We start from the raw sequence: 18,017 nt of genomic DNA, 5'->3' as shown, positions 1-18,017 counted from the left end.
TGTGTTTGCAAGGTCTTATAATAAAGAATAAAATAGAAAATAAAATGAAATCAAATAAAGTAATAAAATAAAATAAAAAAATAATAAAATTTTTTAAAAATTAAAAAAAAATTAAGAAAACTTTCAAAATTAAAAATAAAATTAAAAATAAATCAAAAATAAATTAAAAATAAATTTTAAATAAATAAAAAATAAATTAAAAAATAAATACAAATAAGTAAAAAATAAATAAAATTTAAAATAGAATAAAAATAAAATAAAAAATTTTAAAAAATTAAAAATTAATAAAAAATAAAATAAAATAAAATAAGCTCTGGTTGATCACAGAATTCCCAGAATGACCAAGTTGGAAGAGACCTCCAAGATCATCCAGTCCAACCCAGCCCCAACCCCTCAACTAAACCCTGGCACCCAGTGCCACATCCAGGCTTTGTTAAACACACCCAGGGATGGGGACTGCACCACCTCCCCAGGCACAAAATTCCAGAACTTTATCACTGTTCCCATAAACATTTTTTTCCTAATACCCAACCTGATGTGGCCTCCTGACCCACCAAAGGGTCTCACAGAGCTCAGTTTTCATCTGGGCTCTCTCTTTTCCACCCAAAATACTTAAGAATCAGCACTGGTAACCAAAACTAAACTTAGTGGCATTCTGGCTCAATAAAGCTCTGGAATTTACTCCACAATTCAGTTTGCAATTGGCCATATCAGGTCTCTCCTGGACATTCACAGGGAGGAAATTACTTTTAATTTGATTTTACAAAATTAAGAGCAGCAAAACAACAGCAGCAGCAATGCCTGTCCTCAAGCTAGGGATCAGAAAATCACTGATAACGACGAAGGGGAAAAAAAATTTAAAAAAGCTCAATAATTTTTGTTCTGGCTTTGAAAAAAGCAAGCTGATGATCTCATATTGCACAGGGACAAGGAAGTGCTTTCTAGTCCATTAGTAACCCAGGAAGACACTAAATGGCATGGCCTGAGGAGAAACATTTTTAAACAGCAGGTTCAGATTAATTTGTTCCCAAGAGCCCCTGGAAACAGGACAAGGAGACCTCTGGGCTGTGCTCATCCTCTCTAAGAAGTTCTGGGATTTCTCTCAGATCCCAGAAGGGTGGAAAGATGATAATTACAGGGCAATATTAAAAAAAAAAAAAAAAGGGGGGTGGGGATTGAAGAATTGGGATGATGCAGCTTAGCCTGGTAGAAAGGGATGCAGGATTAGAGGGATGGAGCGTGGGAAGCTGTCAATATAAATAGATGGCTCATAAAAAAACAGCATTTCACAGACTCCTTCAGCCTCACCAGGGGCAGGTCAGGATCAGGGGACCCCAGCAGCAGCACAGATGGAAATGTGCCCCTGTGAGGAGCTTTGGTTCGGGGTGTTGTTTAAAAATTAGTTATTCCAGAAGCATGGAATGGTTTGGGTGGGAAGGGACCTTAAATCTCATCCCATTTCCAACCCCCTGATGTGGGCAGGGACACCTTCCACCATCCCAGGGTACTCCAAGCCCCATCCATCCTGGCCTTGGGCACTTCCAGGGATCCAGGGGCAGCCACAGCTGCTCTGGGCACCCTGTGCCAGGGCCTGCCCACCCTCCCAGGGTAGGATTCCTTCCCAGTATTTAGGTAAATCTGCCCTCTGGCAGTTTAAAGCCATTCCCCTTGTCTTGTCACTCCCTACCTGCCCTTGCTGTCCCTCTCCTTTTGTCACTGAATTTCACAACAAGCAGTGTTGGATCTTGACTGGATCCCATGGGACTGGGATGATCCTCACTCCTCCCTGTGCAGCTGCTGCTTGGAGGAAAAGGGGCTGGGAAGATGAGAACCTCACTGATCCCTTCCCAGAGCTTTTCAGGGGTGCCTCCCACCCAAAGCTGTCTTTGGATCCCCCCAAGGTTTGCTGCCATCAGAGCACACTGTCCCTGATGCTGCCTGCTCCCCCCTCGCTCACTCTAATGCTGTTTCACCCTCCATGAATTTGTGGCAGGGAGTTTCCAGAAGGGAATTATGACCTCTGAGAAAAGCTGCTTCACTCGGTTTGTCTTTAACCCAGCGTTTGAGTCATCTCCAGTTGCATTTTGAGGCAGAGTGGAGTCACATCCTCATCCCTTCGCCCCAGGAACAGGAACTTTAACTCATTTTAACTACTCTGGACATTTTGGTGGCTCTGAGGAGTTAAAAACCCCTGCACCAGGCTGTGGTTTCCCTCTGGAAATTCCTCTGCAGCTCCAGGAATCCCCGGGATACCTGCAAAAGGTGTTTCTGGAGCAGGAATCACCTTCCTGATGCCATTCACACCTTTTTGGGGCTGGCCACTGACCACTCCCAGCAAGGCAGAATCCCTCAAGGTAATGCATGCCAATTACTGCAATCAGCTAATTAGCAAACAAGATCGATTCAAATGAAGTTGTGGTGTCAACAGCTATTATGCAAGCTTGTGTCTGCCGGAGGAAAGGTATCCTGAGAGTCAAAAAGCCCTCGGGGACGGGAATTGAGGAGACCTAAAAGGGATGTGAGGGGAGCAGGGAAATTAAGGGGGAGAAAACGCCAGTGCTGAGACAAATTAAGGAGGAAAAGTGTTGGGAATGGAAAGTGAGGCAGTAATTAATGACTCGTGAACACAAAAGGGGTGATGGAGAGAGGCGATCGCCACCAGCCAGGCTGGGATGAGAAGTCAGATTTTCACTGGGGAATTACCCGGGCCCCTCTCTAGGGATCCCCCAAAGGTTGGAAACGGGGGAGCTTCTCCCTCCCGGAAAATTCCAGGGTGAAACACCCTGTGGTGCTGTTCACAGGGGTCTTAGGATGAGGGAAGAGACGAGGATCTGACTCCATATTTCAGAAGGCTGATTTATTATTTTATGATATATATTATATTAAAACTATACTAAAAGAATAGGAGAAAGGATTTCCTCAGAAGGCTGGCTAAGAATAGAATAGGAAAGAATGGTAACAAAGGCTTGTGGCTCAGCTCTCTGTCCGAGCCAGCTGACTGTGATTTGCCATTAATTAGAAACAACCAACATGGGCTAATCAAAGATCTAATTGTTGCATTCCACAGCAGCAGATAACCATTGTTTACATTTTGTTCCTGAGGCATCTCGGCTTCTCAGCAGGGAAAAACCTAAGGAAAGGATTTTTCATAAAAGATGTCTGTGACAACACCCTGGGAAGAGCTCTGTGCCACAGGACACCCACCGGAACCAGCTCTGTGGTGAAAATCGATGGCAAATTTTGGGAACGAGTGACCAGCCTGGGCTTGCCTGGGATGCAGCGATGTCCCGAGGGCAATTCCAGCCAGGCTGGCTCTATCCATCATTTCTCCTCCGGAAGCCTGAAGCTGGATGAGGATGGGACACCCTGGTGTAAAGCCTGCAGAGACATCTGCTAATCCTCCCCTAAGCCCCTGGGATGGATTTAAAGGGTGTTTTTGTCGCTCGCCCCCGGGATCAAGATCCTTAGAGGATAAAGCATCCGAAGGAAATGAAGGGGTTCTTGTCCCCGCAGCGGGGCATGAAAGGGAGACCCTGCTCCCGCTGGGATGTCCCCATGAAGGGTGGGTGTCACCTTCCCCGTGCTGCCCCTCGGATGCTGCACCAAGGGAAATCCAGGTTGGATAGCAGGGAAAAGTTTTTCACAGAAAGGTGATAAAGTTCTGGAATGTTCTGCCCAGGGAGGTGGTGGAGTCCCCATCCCTGGGTGTGTTTAACAAAGCCTGGATGTGGCACTGGGGCCCAGGGTTTGGTTGGGGTGTTGGGGCTGGGTTGGACTGGATGATCTTGAAGGTCTCTTCCAACCTGGTCGTTCTGTGAATTCTGTAAATTCTGTGATTCTGTAAATTCTATGATTTTGTGATTCTGTGAATTCTATGGAATCTGTGAATTCTGATTCTCACATTCTGTGAATTCTGTGATTCTGTAAATACTGTGAATTCTATTATTCTGTGAATTCTGTTATTCTGTGATTCTGTGAATTCTGTGATTCCCTTATTCTGTGATTATGTGAATTTGGTAATTCTATGATTCTGCGAATTCTGTGAATTCTGCGAGTTTCTGAATTCTCTGGATTCTGTGAATTTTGCGATTCTGTGCATTCTATGATCCTGTGGATTATGTGATTCTGAGAATTCTGTGGATTCTGTGAATTCTGTGAATTCTGTGATTCTGTCAATTCAGTGAATTCTGTGACTGTGAATTTTGTGAATTCTGTGATTCTGAGGCCATGCTGGAATTCAGGCAGGAGCTCAGCTGCCTGGCTCAGGAGCTGCCAGATGCCCTGGTTTTATCCCAGCAGCTGGCCCAGAGAAACATTATCCAGCAGCCCAAATAAATCTCTGCCTGCCTTTTAAACCCTGGAGGGGTGCAAAATTCTTTGCTTTCCAAAGGCAAGGATGGAGAGCTGGAGGAAAGGGTTTTCCCTGCTTTTTATCCTGGTCAAAGCTGGGGTTGGGGCTGTAACACCGTGTCCTGCCTGTCCTCAGCTTTTCTTTTCTTCTGATGATGAGAGGGAAAGACAACAATGGATTGATGGGAAACTTCATTAAAGAAGGAAAAATCAAGTTTTCCAGCTGTGAGGAATAACCTGAGTGGTGGATACATCCACACAAAGGTTGGGATGGCTGTGCCAGGAACGTGGGCACTCAGGGATCGCTGGGGCGACTTGCAGGGCTCGTTTTTAAAACAAACAGATCCCTTTTATCGCCTGAAACGCCTCACCTCCGCCAGGAGGAAACGTGTGGAACAAAGAAACGCCACCATTAATCAGCTCTGGAGCTCAGGGCTTGGCTCAGGGAGCTCTTCCCAAAGCCAGGTACCCACCTCCCACAGTGCCTGGAGCCGGGCTGGCTGCTCCTGCTCACCCTGACATGGCACAGAGAGGGAAAGAATGGAATAATGGAATAATGGCTCCTTTCTTTTCCAGCTATCAGGAATGCACCACACCTGGTGCCCCTCGGGGAGTGTTTGCTGTCCCGGCGGGCGCCAAGGCCGGATTGTTTGCACGGGGATTTATTTATTTAATATTTTTTTTTCTAATGAAATATTATTATTAAAAGCTAATTTGGGCCCCTGAGAGCGTGGAGGGGAAGGCAAAGCTCTTGGCTGGCACTGAAGAATGTCAACAAGCTGGGTTTGGCTCTTCCCAAAGCCCTTCTGAGCTGCAGGAGATGAGTTTGTCTGGGCTCTGCTGGGAAACACACAGGGGGATTTACCCACCCCAAACACCTGCAGCCACAAAGTCTGGTTTGGAAATACCTCATCCTAGTCCCCAGATTAGCCCCCAGTCTGTACAACCCCTTGGGAGGCTGCAGAGGGAAACTGAGGTTGAGGAATGCGCCAAGAACGGCGCTGAGTGCCAGCAGCAGGGAAAAAAAAAACAGATTAAAAACTTTCCACTTGGAATTCAGCAGCACTGAAAACACTCCTGCATGTTGGGGACACCCTGATCCCCAAAGAGATCAAGCCCTGAGGTTTGGGAAAGCACCAGGAGGGAGGAAGAGCAGATGGGAGGAAGGAGAGGAACAAAGTCCTGCTGTGCAGGGGCTGGCTGGGCACCAGCTGGGCAGCAGTGATTTATTTACATTGCTGGAGGAGCTGGGAGAGCATCAGGGCCTCCCTGAGCCTGGCACTGTGCTCAGCCTGCTCCTGCAGACGGGTGTTTGTGTCCTTGCTGAGCTGCACAGGGTGGAGATGTGGGTTTTCCTAGCAGAGACCTTTTGGGAAATGTGTTTGTTGGAGGAGGGAGAGATTTGAGCCAAGAACAGATCCTCGTCTTTTCCTGGACCACCAGGGACCCCCTCCCCTGGGCAGGAGAGCCTTGGGGTGCAGGGGCCTGTGGGGATGCAGCTCTGCCCATCTCATCCCAGCATCCCTGATGATTTTGGGGGATGTTTCCACCCTCTCCTTTCTGCCCTGGTATCTCTGAGCCACCTTGAGAAGCCATCCCAGCCAATCTCCATAATGGGAACAGCATTTGCTGTCTTCCCATCCCACACTTTGGTGCACAGGAATATTTCCATTCCTACAGACAAAAATAAAACTTTTTCAAATCATATTCTTTTCTCCTCTTTCTTTTTAGATATATAGAAAGGGTGAGATATAGGAATGTGCCCCCTGTTAACAGAGTGACAAAACTATCCTTTGTCCCCACAAAAAGGAAAAAAGCCCAGAAGTTTCTCTCCTCAATTAAGTGAAAAGATATCTCATAGGACTTTGGAGACTTCACCTCAAACTTAAGGATGGCCAATTGGACAGAAGGCAAAAAGTCCCACCTGAGTAATTCACTATAAAAAGAAGAGAACAAAAGGAAATAATCACTTTTGTGAGGTGTTTTACCAAGAGCAAGTAGACCTCTTGCACCTGGCTTGGTTTTTCCTGTAAAGAGTTTTGTTATTTTGCTTTTTATTAAAACCTTTTTGTTTCCAACACTGCCACAGAAGCCATCCTGCTGATTTTATTCCTTCTAAGGTAGCTGAGCTATCTTGGGTGTGAAATAGATCTCCAAGAGCTTATGGAGAGCTGGCTCAAAGAGACCCATATTTCACCTGTCCCCTGTCCCTTGTCCCCTTGCCATTCCTGGCAGTGCTGGAGGCAGGGACTGCACTGCAGGAGAACACCTGAGGTGAGGCAGCCACTCCTGCCATGCCAACATCTCCTCTGGGATGCCTTGGCTGCTCCTCCAAGAGCTTGCCAAGGGCACAGCCAGGGATGGAATGAAGGCAGCAGCCCGTGGGGAGTGAAGGAGCCTGTGCTAGATCAGCTGATATAATTAGAAAGCAGGGACAAGGAGATGAGCTCCTGTGCCCAAAAGCTGGGCTGATTTTCCCAGCTCCAGCAGTTGAGCTAAGAAAAGCTCTGACCTCCTCCCCCTGTGCTTGGGGGCACTGCCATGGTTTGGGGCACAGGGAGGAGCTCCTACATCCCAGATTTTCCAGGGATGGGGCATCTACATCTGCTCTGGGTGGTGACACCCACCACCATCACCTCAGCCAGTCAGGGTCCTCTCACCCCCTCAGCTGGGCCCACCAGGACTGGGCCCGGGAGGGCCAACTGGGACTGGGCCCAGGAAGGCCAATGGGGACTGGGCCCAGACAGGCCCACCGGGACTGGGCAGCGTCTGCCCCCCAAAACCACTCTCCAAGTTGACTTTACCAACCAGCTCCATGTCCAGGTTGTGTCTCCTCATGTTTTGGTTCAGGCAAGAACCCCCAAATTTTCCCCAAATAGGCCCAAATGGCCCCCAAATGATCCCAAATGGGCCCAAAATGACACCGCAAATAGGCCCAAAATGGCCCCCAAATGGGCCCAAAATGACCCCAAATGGGCCCAAAATTATAATCTACTTGCAAAACCCTCAGGCCAAGGCCTGGAGATGGTGGATTTGTATGGGAACATCTCCAGAAGATGAGGTGACAGAGTGGGAGAGCTGGGGGTGTTCAGATTGGAGAAGACTCTGGAGAGATCTTCCAGCACCTTCCAGTGCCTAAAGGGCCTCCAAGAAAGCTGGAGAGGGACTCAAATGGGATATTAGGGGAAAATTCCTCCCTGTGGTGAGGCCCTGGCACAGGGTGCTCAGAGAAGCCCCTGGATCTCTGGAAGCGTCCAAGGCCAGGTTGGACAGGGCTTGGAGCGACCTGGGATGGTGGGAGGTGTCTCTGCCCATGGCAAGGGGTGGAAAGAGATGGTTTTAAGGTCCAGTCCATGAAATCCCAACCCCACAAGTCAGAGTTTCCCCATGGAAGAAGGAACTGGATGAGAGACCTCCATCCATCTGCAAACCCACCTGGTCTCCTCTGGCAGCACTGACTCCCCCAAAAAACCCCCAAGACCTCCAAACTGACCTCAGAGCAAGGATTTAATAGGATTTAGCACCAGGGGAACCAAGCCTGGCTATTTGGGCAGTGCAGAACACACCTGGGCAGGCTGAGGAATGAGGGCAGGCTGGGTTTGGCTGGTCCCAAAGCCTCCTGAGCTGCAGGAGATGAGTTTGTCTGGGCTCTGCTGGGAAACAGACAGGGGGATTGCCCACCCCAATATTCCTGCTGGATTTCTGGGACATTCCCAGCTGGTTAGGAGAGGAAATGATGGATTCTGCTGAGGGCTGGAGGGAACATGGAGAACAACAATGAGGTTGTAGAAACAACCTCGTACAACAAGAAATCCTGAGCCTACAGGGAAGATGAGTCCTGTGGGTGTTCAGGAGAGGCACAGGGTGCAGGATGAGACCCAGCCTGGTGCATTGGGCTTGTTCTCACCTCCCCTCCTAAATAAAGCCCCCCATCCCATCCTGCTCCCAACTTTTGGCATCACTCCCCAGACCTTCCCAGCAGGAATTCTCTCCAATGCTGGACAGACAGACAGACAGTCACTGCTTATCCCAGGTTTTCATTCCTGCTTTGGATCATTCTTTTTATTCCTGATCATTATTTTCCTCCTTCCAGAGGAAAGCAGCTCTTTGGGCCACACACCAAGGGATTTGGTTAATTCCTCACCCACAGAAGCACAGATATTTATTTAAAAGCTCCTCTTGTTATGTTACTTGGCAACTTGTGAGCCCGTGTGTTTCTCCAGCTGATAAATATTTGTGAGGTTGGTTGTGTGAAGAGCAGCATGTGTTAATGATCTGATTGCCTTTTTCCTGCAAAGGGAACGGGCTCTGTTGCCCATTGGTGCCACAGGAGCTGGAGGTGCTGGGGCTGGACACCAGCCCAGGTGTGCTCAGGTGGGCAGGAGGCCAATGGCACCTGGAATTTTTCAGAATTGGGGTGGCAGCAGGGCCAGGGAAGTGCCTGTCCCCTGTGCTGGCACTGCTGGGGCACCTCCAGTGCTGGGGAAACTTCTGGGCCTCCCAAAACAAGAGAGAGCTGGAGGGAGTGGAGAGAATCCAGGGAAGGGAACAGAGCTGGGGAAGGGTCTGGAGCACCAGGAGGGGCTGAGGGAGCTGGGAAGGGGCTCAGCCTGGAGCAAAGGAGGCTCAGGGGGGACCTTGTGGCTCTGCACAGCTCCTGACAGGAGGGGACAGCCGGGGGGAACAGGGACAGGAGGAGAGGGAACGGCCTCAGGCTGGGCCAGGGGAGGCTCAGGGTGGACATCAGGGAGAATTTCTTCGTGGGAAGGGTTGCTAAGCATTGGAAAGGGTTTTCCAAGGAGGTGGTGGGGTCACAGTCCCTGGAATTACCCCAGGAATGAGTGGATGAGGCACTCAGCGCTCTGGTTTTGTTGGGGTGGTGGTTCTTGGTCAAAGGTTGGTACTCGGTGATCCCAGAGGTGTTTTCCAGCCTGAGTGACTCTGGGATTCTGGGATCACACCTGTCTAAACCAATCTGCTGGCTCTGGAGCTTCTCATTGGCCTGTGATCAGGATTTGACCCTGCAGGAAAGAGAGGCTCATAATGGGCCCAGACAAAACTCATCCTTCTGCCTCAGGAACCAGAAAAAGCCAACAGGACTCACATCTTCATGGCAAAACCACAGTTTTGTGAGCTGGAAACTCAGCCACAATCCCTGAGAACCTGATCCCCAGCCTTGCAGCCCTGCAGGAACTTCTGCAGCTCCTGCATGGCCCAAGGGGACCTTCAGCTCCTTCTGCCAGGACAGCTCTTGGCTCCAGCCCAGATCACAAGGCACGAGCAATCCCAATTTCCTGATGGCTGCCTTACAGTTACCTTTGCTTTCCTTGCTCTTCAGGGAGCTCCTTGGACCTTCCTCCCACCCATGGCTCAGCCTGGTCCTCTCCCCCTTGGAGGTGCCTGGTGCTATGGGGTGATGGAAGAGCTGAGTTTTGGGTGCTTTGGGGAAGCACCTGGATTACTGCAGGATCTCAAGGTGTTTGGTCCACCACCACCTCCAGGATGGAGCATCCCAACTTATGGCTCCTGGTGCCACCTTGTCCTGCTGGAACCTTGGAATGATTTGGGATGGGAAGGACCAGGGATGCCATTCCCTAGACCTTGGAAAGAGCTCCCACAACCAGAGGGTGAATCCAGGGGCTTTACCCAGCATGGAGCAGGCGTGTGGGGGAGCCAGAGGGGTTGGGGGGGCCCAGCCTGGTCCTTTCCCCCATGAGGGTGCCCAGGGCTATGGGGTGATGGAAGAGCTGAGTTTTGGGTGCTTTGGGGAAGCAGCTTTGAGGATTATTGCAGGATCTCAAGGTTTTGGTCTACCACCTATGGCTACCTATGGCTCCTGGTGCCACCTTGTCCTGCTGGAACCCTGGAATTCTGGGTTTGGGATGGGAGGGACCAGGGATACCACTCCCTAGACCTTGGAAAGGGCTCCCACAACCAGAGGGTGAATCCAGGGGCTTTACCCAGCATGGAGCAGGGGTGTAGGGGAGCCAGAGGCATTGGGGGGTGCCTGCCTGCTCCCCAATCCCAGGGACAAGGGTGTCTGGGCTCCTGGCCTCGTGTGCCTCCATTTCACTTTCAGATCCCTCAAATAATAACCGTGTTTGCCAGCTCCTGTGACAGGAATGACTAATGGTAAAGATCCTCTGAGAAGGGAAACAAGAAATCTCCTTGTTTTACCCTTTGTTTGCTGGGTTTCTCTGACAGCCCTGGGAGAAAGCAGATTTTAAACCGTTCACCAGCTCCAGCAACACCCCCTTAACTCTTAACCCTCCCTGTCGCGATAGAACTCCATTCAGAAACTTTTTTTGCAGCCAGTTTATCCACATTCCTGCTCCATCCACATGGAGCTCCGACAGCTGATGCAACGTGGTTTTCACAGTGCATGTGTGGAAAACACCCTCCCCATCTGCCTGGTGTGTTTTTGCAAGTCAGGGGACCAGTCTTTCTCTCTCTTTTCCCGTTTTTTCCCGGGATGGGTGATCAAAGGTGCTCTTTTCACCATGATGGAAGCAGCAGGGGATGCCCGGGGCTGATGCTGCAGCCCCCAGGGATGGAGGGCTCTCCAATCCCACTTCTTGTAGGACAAGCTGCTGCTCTCTCACAGATACCCACAGCCACATGTGGGACTTTTCCATTTGAGAGGGCTGGGAGTTGATCCCTAGGAACGCCAGCAAGGAAGAATTAGAGGAGGAGGAGGAGGAGGAGGAGGAAGAGGAGGAGGGGATCCCTGCACGAACAACTGAAGCCACACAGGCACCGCGCTGTGTTTAAATGCCCAGCGAGCCAGCAGGGCCAATTTGAGCCCCTCCACCACCCCTCCTGTGCCCTGTTGCCATCACAAAGGCGACACTGGGGACAAGGTGCCCGCTGCCCTTGCAGCCAGGGCACCACCGCACGGCTCCGGCATTTCCACGCCTGTTCCCAGCCCGTTCGCCTCGCAGCCTTTGCAGAAAATAAATTCCCCAGCCAGGCTGAACTCGGATGACAACATCGCTGCTATATTTAGCCACGCCAGATCGCCGCTCCAACCAGGGCCACACATAAACAAACCCAGCCCGCCCGGAGAGGGCACGGCCGGGGGATGGAGCGGCCTCCCGCTCCTGCCTGCCCCAAATTTGGGGTGCCCTGCTCTCCCCCGTCATGCCAGCACCTCCCTGGAGGGCTTGGCCGGCACAATCCTCTGCCTGAGCAGCTTTGAGGATGAAGGATGTGCCGGAGGGTGTTGGGAGCGGAGGGAGATGCCAAAGGTTATCCCGCGGGGCAAGCGGCATCTCCGGCTGCCATTGCACCTCTGGCTCCCAGCTGGAATTCAGGGAGCTGTCGGCATCCCCTCCCTCCTGTGGGGCAGAAAATGCCAGAAATGCCCCGCTAGAGCCGTGCTCTCCCTTCCCACCTCCACTGCTCATCTCCCTGCAGCTTTCCTGCCTGCTTCCCTCCCTGTCCGAGCCTCTGCCGTGGAGCTCGGAGCTGCCTGGGGATTCACGGAGCTGCCCTGGGGTTCATGGAACTGCCTGGGCACCCACGGAACTGCCCTGGGATCCACGGAGCTGCCCCGGGATCCAGGGAGCTGTTTGGGGATCCACGGAGCTGCCCGGGGGTTCACGGAGCTGCCCTGGGCTCCATGGAGCTGCCCCGGGCTCCACTGAGCTGCCTGTGCATCCACGGAGCTGCCCTGGGGTTCACGGGGTGTGGAGCAGAGGGAAGAGGTTGTGGATGGGCAGCAGGGTCTGTACCTGGCTCACTGGCAGGGCCTTGTGCTCCCTCCCCAGCTCCACATGTGGGGAAGGGGATGGGGATGCTCAGGGGGTGCTCAGGAGGTGCTCCAGGGTACTCAGGGGATGCCTAGGGGATGCTGAGGGGGTGCTCAGGCAGTGTTCAAGGGGATACTCAGGGAGTGCTCAGGGGATGCTCAGGGGGTGCTCAGGGAATATTCAAGGTGATGCTTAGGGGGGAATGCCCAGGGGGTACTCAGGGAATGCTCAGGGGGTACTCAGGGAATGCTCAGGGGGTGCTCAGGGGATATTCAAGGGGAGATAACCAGGGGGGAATGCTCAGGGGGTGCTCACGGTATTCTCAGGGGAGTGTTCAAGGGAGTGCTCAGGGGATACTCAGGGAGATGCCCAGGGGATGCTCAGGGTATGCTCGGGGAGTACTCAAGGAATGCCCAGGGGGATGTCCAGGGGATGCTCAGGGGGTACTCAAGGAATGCTCAGGAGATGCTCGGGGAGTACTCAGGGAATGCCCAGAGGGTGCTCAGGGGGTACTCAAGGAATGTCCAGGGGGATGCCCAGGAGGGTGTGGAGCATCCAGCAGCCCAACACCCTCCTCTGAAGCAGAGGACCAATCTGGCCCGGGGGGCCGCAGGCAGCCACAGGTCCCCAGGCTCTCTCCTCTGCTCCGAGGAGGGGACGGGGTGGCAAAGAGGGTCCCTGCTCGCCCCGGGCACACCCAGGGCGCGGATGGGGCTCTGTGCTGCACTGCAGCAGCTCCAGCCCCGCTGTCTGCCGGGGTGGGAGGTGGCAGAGGGGCTGCCCACCTTCACCTCCCCCTGCTCCGAGCGGGATGAGCCACGGGGAGCGGCCACAACGGGAGATGGGGCCCGGGACCCCCAGGGGCAGCGGGGTGGGCGTGCACCCCTGGCCTGGGGGCCGCTGTTCCATCCCTGCCCAGCCTCCTGGGGGGATGTCCCAAGCGGGGATGGGGAGCAACGCTGGGCGCCCACCGAGCCGGGGTGAAGCCTCAGGCGGGGACCCCCCTGCCATGACGTGCTCCCTCCCTCCGTCCCTCCCCACCGCCGCTGCTGGGCGAGGGCCACCCAGCACCGAGGCAATGACATAATTCCCAGCAACTGCACGTTAATCACCCGGCCGCCAGCAAGCCCTGCGAGCCTCCTGTCCAACCCCCAGCCCCAGGCACCGCTCCCCTCCCCGACATCAAAGAAATAAATGAGAGAAGGCGAGGGAAAGGTGACGAAGGGGAATAACCCGGCCCTGGCACTGGCACACGAGTCTGCCCCCCCTCCCCTCGCCGCTCCTCCCCGCCTCGCACTCTATTTTTGGGTGCTGTCACATCCCGATGGCCCCGCGGGGCCAAATCCAGGCAGCTGCGACTTTAGGCACAAACACGGCTCCCTCCCCTCCATCACACCCGAAATCGGCGCTGCCAGCCCATCCTCCACCCCACCCCCTCCCCAAAATCCTCCTCCCCTCCCCCCTCCCCAAATCACATCTGGGTGGGTGGTTCGGGCGCGCCAAGCTCCAGCATCAGGTCCCAAATAATAATCAGATCAAACCTCTCCCTCCGTGCACCCCACCCGCGGGAGACCCCCCCTCATCATCACCCCCATCCCCATCCCACCTCCCCCCTCTCCCAGTTGCTCCCAGTCGCTTCCCAGCCTTACTCTTGGCGGGGATGCCGGGCAGCAGCGATGGGGCCGCGATCAGGGCTGGTGGCAGCCGGGCGGCCGCTCCCGTCCGAGGGGTCTCATTATCTCATTTTGTCCTGTGTCACCAACACTCGCACTCACACACACACACACACACACACACACTCACATTCACTCGCAGCCACGTTTCCCCCCCCTTCTTGCGGCAAACGGCGGCCAGCCCCGACCCCACCCCCTGTCACAGCAGCAGCCTAACAGCGAGCACCGGCAGGATGGAGGAGGATCTGCTCGCCTTCCCTTTAACTCTTGCCTCGCCACCCCCAGGACAGGGCTCTGTCCCCGCCGACCCGCCTGGGATGATGCTCGCACCTCCCTCGCCTTGCCGCCGTCCCCCCAGCAGGGCTCCGGGATGTCTGGGGTGTGCCGGTGCCCTGGTTCTGTCCCCTGCTTTATGCCCCCCAAAAAAGAGCCCCCGAACAGAGCCCGGCAGTGGGGCAGGGGGTGTCTGGGGGGCACGGCTGGGGTTGGAGGAGCTCGGGCAGCCCCGGGGTGGGAGCCAAGTCTGCCTGCCTGGATCCACCATGAAAATCCCATTCTGGTCCCTGTTTCCCCCCCATTTCCCTTTGGGGTGGAGGGGGCACAGCCTGAACCCCGATGGGGATGTAAGGTCAGTGTGGGGGAGGAAACAACTTCTCCCATCCCACGGAGAATTCAAGGATCTGAGCTGGCAGGGGGTGGGGAAAACTTCCCAAATTCCCTCTGACACGGATGAGCTGAGAAAGGGACATCTAAATGGGCAAGGGCTGAAGGCAGGGCAGCTCCTGACTGTGACACTGCACTGATTGTCTTCTCCAAGGAGAAATGAGAGGTCCAAAAGGGAAAGGGGAAGGGGAAGGGAAATGGAAAGGGAAAAAGGAAAGGGGAGGAAAAGGGAAAGGGAAAAAGTAAAGGGGAGGGAAAGGGAAAGGGAAAGGAAAAGGAAAGGGGAAGGGGAAGGGGAAGGGGAAGGGGAAGGGGAAGGGGAAGGGGAAGGGAAATGGAAAGGGAAAAAGGAAAGGGGAGGAAAAGGGAAAGGGAAAAAGTAAAGGGGAGGGAAAGGGAAAGGGAAAGGAAAAGGGAAAGGGAAAGGGGAAGGGGAAAGGGAAGGGAAAGGGGAAGGGAAAGGGAAAGGGGAAGGGGAAGGGGAAGGGAAAGGGGAAAGGGGAAGGGGAAAGGGAAGGGGAAGGGGAAGGGAAATGGAAAGGGAAAAAGGAAAGGGGAGGAAAAGGGAAAGGGAAAAGGGAAGGGAAAGGGGAAGGGAAAGGGGAAGGGGAAGGGAAAGGGGAAGGGGAAGGGGAAGGGGAAGGGGAAGGGGAAGGGGAAAGGGAAGGGGAAGGGGAAGGGAAAGGGGAAGGGGAAGGGAAAGGGGAAGGGAAAAGGGAAAGGGAAAGGAAAAGCTCATGGTGCTGCCCATGGAGAGGTTGGTGGCACAACGCTCCCAGTTCAGGTCCTGCAGCACACTCTGCCCTCAGCCTTTCCATCGATAGATGGAGGTTGCACCCCTCCTGCTCATCTTCAGGAGTCCCAGGAGGGAGGAAAGAGGCAGGAATTGCTGCTACTGAATTCTGCAGCTTTCCAGTGAAACAGCAGAGCAGGTAATTAATTATTGCTGCTAATGGTGCTGGCCAGGCCCTCGGCTGCTCCCCCAGAACCTCAGGCTGTGAGAATCTCCCTGCACAGGTTGTTGCTGACAGAGCTCCAGGGGCTGTGTGTGATCCTGCTGGGATGGAAAGGGCAGCTGAGGCTCCCCGATTTACTTACAGCCTCTGAGGACCAGGATTAGACTGGCTGGGCAAAGCCACCTCTGCTGTGGGTGGGACTCTGCTGCTTCCCACCAGCACTGCCAAGCTGTGGAGCAATTCAGATCCTGCATGGACAACCTGGAGGGGTCTGTCCTGGCCCTCCTGGGCAGCCTGGTCTGCTCTGAGCCTGGCAGTGCTGCCTCTTTTGGGGACCATGCAAAGGTAGGAGGTGTCCTACAGGAAGCTCATGGAGATTTTTGTGCTACTCCAGCTTCAGATGAGCCCTGCTCCAGTTGTCACCCCACCACACATGTCCAGGACTGAGCACCAACCTGGAGCTGCACCTGATGGGAGATGAGCTCCAGCTGCCCTCTGCAAGGGACACTGGAGTGCTCCTGGACACCCTGAGGGAGCCTGCATGAGTCTCCCAACCCAAAATGGGTCATTCCTAGGCTGGGACAGGTCCAGTTTTGCAGCTGAGAATCAGAATCACAGAATCATTTAGGTTGGAAAAGGCCCCTGAGATCACTGAGTCCAAAAGTTAACCCAGCCCTGCTAAGAGGAGATGCTCTGATGGTGTAACAGCTCCACCAGGCCCAGCATTCTGTCTCCAGCTGCAGCTGTCATTGGACACCCAAGGAAGACTGAAACAGGTCAATATTTCCTCTTGGCAGTCTCCAGCACCTCCAAGGAAGAAGTTTTTGCCAGGTCCAGACATCCCTGGGAGCTGAGAACCCTCAGTGTGCTGTGAGTCCATCCCCTGCAAGGTGCTGCCTCCTTGGGTGGGTTGAAACCCAGAGCCTGTAGGACACCCCCATTCCCTCCCATTCCAATCACTGAGCCTTTTGATAAGGTTTATCTTGGGACCAGCACTGGGGCTGCAGGATCTTCGCTCTCCTCCTCTATACCAATCCCTTTCCAAGTGCTGGCAGATGCAGATCTCCTGTGGCAAGGTGGGGTGAGCTCTCTCCCCAGGGAACAGCACTCTGCCCCCACTCCTCATCCTCATCCTCATCCTCATCCTCATCCTCATCCTGGCCCTGCTCAAATCCTGAGTGGACTCTGTTTTCCCTTATTTGCTGAGTGTTTTGTGTGCAGGATTTTCACTCTCCCCCTCAACACCAATCCCCCTCCATTCATTGCAGATTCCCTATGGCAGGGTGGGATGAGTTCTCTCCCCAGAGGACAGCATCCTCATCCTCATCCTCATCCTCATCCTCATCCTCATCCTCATCCTCATCCTCATCCTCATCCTCATCTTCATCCTGGCCCTGCTCAAATCCTGAGTGGACTCTGTTTTCCCTCATTTGCTGATTGTTTTATGTGCAGGATTTTCACTCTCCCCCTCTACACTAGTCCCCTTCCATTCATTGCACATTCCCTGTGGCAGGTTGGGATGAACTCTCTCCCCAGGGGACAGCACTCTGCCCCCACTCCTCATCCTCATCCTGCCCCTTCTAAAACCCCAAATTTGGACTTTGTTTTCCCTTATTTGCTGAGTGTTTTATGTGCAGGATTTTCACTCTCCCCCTCAACACCAATCCCCCTCCATTCATTGCAGATTCCCTATGGCAGGGTAGGATGAACTCTCTCCCCAGGGGACAGCACTCTGCCCCCACTCCTCATCCTCATCCTGGCCCTGCTCAAACCCTGAGTGGACTCTGTTTTCCCTTATTTGCTGAGTGTTTTGTGTGCCTTGCTGTGGTGATCATGCTCCAGCCGTTAGCTTGCAGCGAGTCCCTGGGAGAAGGTGCCAACTTTAACATATGCCTGAACAGTTCTTTTCAGACATATACAAACTGGAACAAAGCCTCGCTGGGAATATGCTTGTTGGTGCAATTTGCCAACTGTGGCTTCAGATCTGCTCTTTTCAGCATGCACCAACTATTTGTAGACGGTGCAAAAGCCGGGATCGCTGCGTGCAGATGGATGGGGTCTCTTCTGGAAGGATCTCTCCAGGCAAGCAGGAACCAGCAGGGCAGAGAATCCAGGGCTGGGCAAAGACCTCTGAATATCACAAATAATAATCAGATCAAACATTTGGTTTCTTAGAACCTCAGAAGAAAAAAGTCCTTTTTCCCTCTGCTCTGATCTCTGCATTCCCTGAACCATGAACTCGTTCTCACCTTGTGCAAGCAGGACTTTGCTCAGCTCACCCCATTTCCTGGGTTCACACATCTCCCAGTGCTTCCTCCGTCACTGGTGCTCACCTTCCAGGTAGGACATCATCAGGATGTGACTCTGGTGCCACTCAGGGTGTCACTACTCTGTCACACCCTCGGAAAAATGGGCTGCCCAACCTTGGCTGGGCATTCCCTAACTTCTTCCCATGGGTTTGTAGACACTACAGCAATGTTTGAAGGAAATCTGGGAAGATGATTACAAAGTGGGGCTGGGGTTGTGTCCAGGCTTTCCAATTGGGCAGTGAAGGCCCAGTGGTGATGAGGAGGAGGAGGAATTTTCTCCCCAGCACCGATGAGGATGCAGCTCTGCCCTTGCCC

At 53.4% G+C, this 18,017-nt stretch overlaps 1 protein-coding gene across 1 annotated transcript in view; it reads right to left on the bottom strand.

Moving 5' to 3' along the window:
- LZTS3 (leucine zipper tumor suppressor family member 3) overlaps positions 1-13,905 on the bottom strand; it is a 51,698-nt gene extending 37,793 nt beyond the window's left edge. Inside the window, exon 1 of the mRNA XM_058803868.1 lies at positions 13,751-13,905. The gene's annotated coding sequence lies outside the window, so the exon portion shown is untranslated. The remainder of the gene's footprint in view (positions 1-13,750) is intronic.
- Positions 13,906-18,017: the final 4,112 nt, after the last annotated feature.

This window comes from Ammospiza caudacuta, chromosome 4 (genome assembly GCF_027887145.1).
Source record: "Ammospiza caudacuta isolate bAmmCau1 chromosome 4, bAmmCau1.pri, whole genome shotgun sequence".
Lineage (NCBI taxonomy): Eukaryota > Metazoa > Chordata > Aves > Passeriformes > Passerellidae > Ammospiza > Ammospiza caudacuta.
The sequence above is the reverse complement of the archived record's forward strand: the minus strand, read 5'-3'. Positions and strand labels throughout refer to the sequence as shown.